The sequence below is a fragment of the Zeugodacus cucurbitae genome, chromosome 2 (assembly GCF_028554725.1).
Source record: "Zeugodacus cucurbitae isolate PBARC_wt_2022May chromosome 2, idZeuCucr1.2, whole genome shotgun sequence".
In the NCBI taxonomy this organism is placed as follows: domain Eukaryota; kingdom Metazoa; phylum Arthropoda; class Insecta; order Diptera; family Tephritidae; genus Zeugodacus; species Zeugodacus cucurbitae.
In genome coordinates, this window is record NC_071667.1 from 15,879,252 (window position 1) to 15,886,066 (window position 6,815).

Below are 6,815 nucleotides of genomic sequence, written 5' to 3' on the forward strand. Positions count from 1 at the left end.
TGCCCAAAAATTAGTATTTTGTCTGATCTGGTAATAATGCAAAATGTTATAAAAAACGCAAATTTTGAGGCGCTCTCACACTGGAATAAGTTGGACATCCCTTTATCCCTGGCAGGACGTATGGTGGATTGTGCGCACGCATGTATGAACACAAAAGACAATGCTTTTATATATATTATTATATTTCTATTTAGATTATTAATTTTTTTTAATATTTTTGCAAGTCAGTTCATAAAAACACAACGATTAATTTTCCAACTTCATTCGCCATTTAAAATGTTTGTAATATAATTAATAATTGTGTGTTTAATTTGAAGTAGTACCATCGATTTTTGTTTTGCAAAAAATGTAATTTTTAAGTTTAATTTTAAATGTAAAGTTTACTGCTTTATAATGTTTTCATACACATTTCTACGCAGTAAAAACAATTGATTGTAAGTGTTAAGCTAACGTACACTATAAGAATTATTGTTAGGAAACCAGTATTGGTCCTAATAAGTTTGCCGACCACTGGTTTAAATTTTTTCTAAGCATTTTTTTAGGAATTTAAATATAAAAAATATAATTAGAACTTTTTCACATTTTTTCTATCGTTGAAATTCATTACAATTCATACATAACACCTAATTTTATAATATGTAATACTATTATTATATTTTAAACTCTTTTGTAAAATAATTATTCAGACATTAATACATACTAATAGTTTAAAAAAAATTACAAACTTTCCTTTTTTTGTTAATTTCCATTTATATGTAGAAAACAATATTTTACGCCAAAATTCATAAACAAGTTTAATTTTTTAATATCCATTTGTTTAATGTAATGAAAAATTATGCAACATTTAACAGTTATTTTATGCAAAAAGGCCTAATCACTTACCATAAAGCTATAGTGCTCTACTGAAAACATGCACGCTATAGCATCGTACTATGAAAAATAATAGTACTTCACTGTATAGAAGTCATTTTCTTTATATATATACAATTAAAAGATTGCCTACAAGTGCACACATATGTATGCAGCCAAAAGCCCGACCTACAGCGACTTTACTTGTAATTAAAACTTACTCACATATGTAGTTAAATAATAACAATGGGCCCGCACATTTCGCCTGCTTTTGGCCGCGAAAACCAGCATGAGCTGAGCCTTTTTGTCCGTGCAGTAATTAACAATAGTAATTTCATTACATATTTTCGTAATGTATTACAGCCATACACAAGCATGTCGCCTAGCAGCCAGCCAGCACTCCGAATAAGAATTAAAAAAATCACTCATAAATCAACTTGTATGAATGCGCTAAGCCTTTTATATGCATGTGTTTTAATTTAAAAATCTCTTTGTGCTGAGTGAGCACAGGAAGGTGTAACAAATGCAGGGTTGTATATATGTAGACACTTAAAATCTACGACGAGCAATCCGAAAGTATGAGTATATATATTTTTATACTCTCGAAACAAATGTTGCTAAAGAGAGTATTGGCCGCGAAAACCAGCATGAACATAACGGTTGTTTGTAACACCCAAAAGTAAACGAGTTAGATATAGGGTTATATATACCAAAGTGATCAGGGTGAAGAGTGGAGTTCAAATCCGAATGTCTGTCTCTCCGTCCGTCCGTCCGTCCGTCTGTGCAAGCTGTAACTTGAGTAAAAATTAAGATATCTTTATGAAACTTGGCACACTTATTTCTTGGCACCATAGGAAGGTTGCTTTCGAAAATGAGCAAAATCGGACCACTGCCACGCCCACAAAATGGCGAAAACTGAAAACACATAAAGTGCCATAACTAAGCCATAAATAAAGCTATGGAAATAAAATTTGGAACATAGGATCGTATTAGGGAGGAGCATATGTGGAGGTAATTTTTTTGGGGAAATGGGCGTGGTCCCGCCCCTACTAAGTTTTTTGTACATATCTCGCAAACCATTAGAGCTATATAAACCAAACTTTCTGCAGTCGTTTTTTAGCCACTTCCTAATGCAGTTCAAAAATTAAAGAAATCGGATAATAACCACGCCCACCTCCCATACAAAGGTTAGGTTGAAAATTACTAAAAGTGGGTTAACTCACTAACGAAAAACGTCAGAAACACTAAATTTCACATACGAAATGGCAGACGAAAGCTGCACTCAGATTTTTTTACAAAATGGAAAATGGGCGTGGCGTCGCCCACTTATAGGTCAAAAACCATATCTCAGGAAATACTCGACCGATTTCAATGAAACTTGGTTTGTAATAGTTTCCTTACATCCCAACGATATGTTGTGAAAATAGGACAAATCGCTTCACAACCACGCCTACTTCCTATATACCAGAACTTTGAAGTCGATCTGAATCGTTTACTTTACAATATATAAAGTAAGCACTAGTGAAGATATCGGAACAGAACTTTGCACAAATACTATGTTAATAGTGTGGCAGCCCCATTCTAAAAATCGCCGAAATCGGTTTTTAAGGCCCCATATATCGAACACGAGGACCTCGGTGCTACTAACCTAATATTATGGTTTCCAACTTTCAATGGACTTCATACAATATATATGACGAATATGTGGGTCAAATTGTGTATTATATAATATAAATAAAGTTAAATAAATAAATTGCGAGGGTATAAAGTGTTCGGTTACAACCGAACTTAGCCCTTCCTTACTTGTTTTAATTTAATTATGTGGCATATAGAGCATAAAAGATGCATTTTCAGTGTAATTTGTCTTTCAGCGAAAAGTATGCAGTCTTGTGTAAGCCTACACTTAGATCTATATATGTGTATGTAAGCATATTAAGGCAGAAGTATATGTTAAAAAATTGTATTATAGTTTTTCATCGAACGTTAATCTGATAATCCCATAATCCCACAATAAGAGCATTTGAAAGCATGTGTATGTGGAAAGGAATTATTATTTTAAATTAATTATTTTCGTTGTATAATAAAACGAGAAAAGAGGAAAAACATATTCGTATTTAGATTTGTATTACTTATGGAAATATTAAGTTTTATCTTTATTCAAGAAGAAAGTAAAATAATTACTTATATTCTCTTTTATTCTTATAATATATATACATATATATACAAGCATTCAACTTTCATTTACCTCTTACCCCATCAAAGTCAATTAACTAAATAAATGTTGCCTTTTTGTAACAATAATAATAAAACTCGATATTTGCAAAGAGGGATGAAAGCTGCATGACCTCAATATGCTTGACAATCAATCACTAAAATGTTATCTTTACATCTGCAAAAATCAACACACATACACCGAGCGACGCCTCGAATGCAGCAAAATTGTGTAGGTAACCACAGCTTAGGCATTTCAATGGTTGAATGTTTACCGAAGAGCCTTGAAAGTTTCAACATTGACCAACATTTACTTATATAACGGAAGGCAGGATGACAAGCGAAAAGGGTGTTGAAGCTACTCAACTATCCAGCACAAACAACTGCCAAATGACAATTGTGAAATACTTTATATACTTACATTTGTACATACCAGTGGTTAGTGTCGACGTTTCGGTAACTTGTGAAAATCATAAATATTTTGAGTGCGATGGATTGCAAATATTAGTTCTAATACAAAAAAATTTGTTTAAAGAGATTAATATAATTTTATATTTTTGTCACTTACATAAGTTGATTTGTATTGAAGGTACGGGTTTCCCATTATAATTTAGACGGGTATACAGGTTATAAAAAAAAAAAAATTTTGTAACAATGATAGGGACAATTTCCGGGTCTTACAAGCCATCATGTAGGGACCGAGGAGGTAATCTTGTAACCGATGTCCAGAGCATACTGGGGTTATGGAGGGAACAATTCTCCGACCTACTGAATGGCGGTGAGAGTACAACACCAGGAGATGGCGAGATGGCGAATCCGATTCCCCAGTCGATGACTATGGAACCGATGTACCATTAACCGAATATGAAGAAATTCAAATAGCAATTGCCCGCTTTAAGAAGAATCTCAGTGTGCTCTGCCCAATCCATAAAAATGGAGATCCCACAATCTGTGCCAATTACCGAGCGATAAGCCTCCTATAAGGTTCTATCGAGCGTACTGTGTGTAAGACAAAAGCCCACCGTCTACAAACTGATTGGATCTTATCAGTGTGACTTTAGACCTGGAAAATCCACAACTGACCAGATATTCATCATGCGCTAAGTCTTGGAAAAGACCCGAGAGAGAAGAATCGACACTCACCACATTTTCATCGATCCCTACGAAACTAATACGGCAATGTAAACGGACGTTGAGCAACACCAAAAGCTCCGTCAGGATCGGGAAGACCATTCCGAGCCGTTCGATACCAAACGAGGCTTGAGACAGGGTGACTCCCTATCGTGCGACTTTTTCAATCTATTTCTGGATACGAGCTGCAGAGCTAAATAGAGAAGTTACAATCTTCTATAAGAGTGTATTTATGATATTTATAATATAAGTGATATTGATATCATCGGAAGCAACAACCGCGTCGTTAATTCTGCTTTTTTCGTTGATATCGCGCCGTTTGTTGTGCTTTCTCCAGACTTGATAAGGAAGCGAAGCATATGGGTCTAGTGGTGAATGAGGACAAGACGAAGTATCTCCTGTCATCAAGCAAACAGTCAGCGCACTCGCGTCTTGGCTCCAACGTCCCTGATGACAGTCATAACTTTGAAGTTGTAGATAGTTTCCTCTACTTGGGAACTAGCGTTAACAACACCAACAATGTCAGCCTCGAAATCCAGCGCAGAATCACTCTTGCCAACAGGTGCTACTTTGGACTGAGTAGGCAATTGAACAGTAAAGTCCTCTCTCGACGAACCAAAATCAAACTCTACAAGTCACTTATCATTCCCGTACTGCTTTATGGTGCAGAAGCTTGGACGATGTCAACATCAGATGAGACGATACTAGGAGTTTTCGAGAGGAAAATTTTGCGCAAGATTTATGGTCCTCAGAACATTGGCAACGGCGAATACCGCAGATGATGGAACGATGAGCTGTTCGAGTTAACTCCACTCCGATTAAAAGAACAAGTGGAAAGTGACCTGGCGTCACTTGGCGTTTCCAGTTGGCGGCAAAAAGCAAAAAGGAGGAATGAGTGGCGCGCTCTGGTTGATTCGGCTATAATCGCTTAAAGAGGTTCCGACCCTCGTCATTTAGACCGAAAGTCCATAATTTTATATATTTGAGCTGAACTAAGAAAATATGATATAAATATGATATTAGAATTATATCACCTATAAAAGAAGCTTTAGCAAGTTTCAATACGACGATCTTATTGTATAGAGACATTAAAAAAATAAGATTCAGATTACAAACAAATTATGCGATTAAATTTAATTACAAAAATATTATTTATTTGAATTTATATTTGATTTAAAATAAAAATAAATTTAATACAAATATTAAGTTTAAATTTTGCTAGGCTCTTTGAGTAAAAAATTAAAATTTTTTAATGATCTAATATTAATGAAATCTTAAATATTTCCTTTGAAAACTTTAATTTAATCAGCACATTAAACAAAATTAAATAACTACGTGCCATTTTAGAATGCGATATAATGCAAAAACCACCAACTCTCATAACTTTTGATTAACGAAAATTCTCAGATGTCGGCAAATACACTAGTACATATGTATGTATGTATATCAAATATATGTGCACGTAAGCATTTCTTCGGCACGTGCTTCGTGTTTGAAAAGTATTTTGCATATTCAACGCCTAAATTGATTGTGCACAGTTGCGCGAGCAAAGCAAAGCAACTATTTATTGCGAATTATTGAGCTTTAAGCAAGCTGTTAATTGCTGTGATTAGTTAATGCAAATATATACGAGTATAATACCAGCACTCGCATTTAATATTGAAAGCTTTAAAATATTTCAAATAATTCTAATAAAGCTTTATTTGTGTTGTAGTATGCTGAGCAAGTGAAATAAGCTTCACACAAAAGCTGCATAGTCTGCATAACAACAACACATTTAAATGCGCACAACGTACGAAAGCTTACTCATATACATATAAATATGTATGTGTGTATCTGCTAAGCTTGTGAAATACTCTTATTTTCCAATATTTGGTATATTCCTATGTTTTATTGCCCACTCGAACATGTCGAACAAAATCATATCATAAAGCTTCGTTAGCTGACCACCTGTCAGCTGTCAGCCATTGTCATTTGTTTCATGCTATTAAATATATTTCAACAGAAGCTTTTTGTTTGCATACTAAAGTGTTTGCTTAGCATTTCGCAATGTTTCTCGGAAAAAAAGTGAAAATTTTGTTAAGTTAGAAGTATAATTATTGTTCTGTGTTAATCTATGTTGGTTGCTCATACGGCCGGTGTGTCAACTTTTATATTATATTGGTCGAACAAGAAGCTTTACATTTTTCAAAAATTTCTTTGAAAACTTAAAATTCGTAATTTGAATAAGATATCATGTTTCTACTTTATTTATGCAAAATATATTGTGTTTGTGGTTTTTCATATAAACTAAGTTCAGGTACAATATTTTGATTACATTTTTTTTTTTTAAGTTTTTGTTAGAAAAAATAAAAAAATATTAGAAAAGAAAATAACTTATCCACATTTAATGTTTTTAAATGAGCAAATAATTTTATTTTTTAACAATAATAATTTATTTAGGCCTTCTGTGAAATGACGGTATCAGAGAAGTGCTTGATTAGAGAATTCAGCAAATTTATTAAACAACCAGATTTATATCGATTAAAATTTTTATTCAGTGTTTGCGTGAATTTATAATGCACGATTTTTTTATTATAAATGTTTTTGAAACAAAAATAAAGCTAAGAAGCTCTGAACTTTCT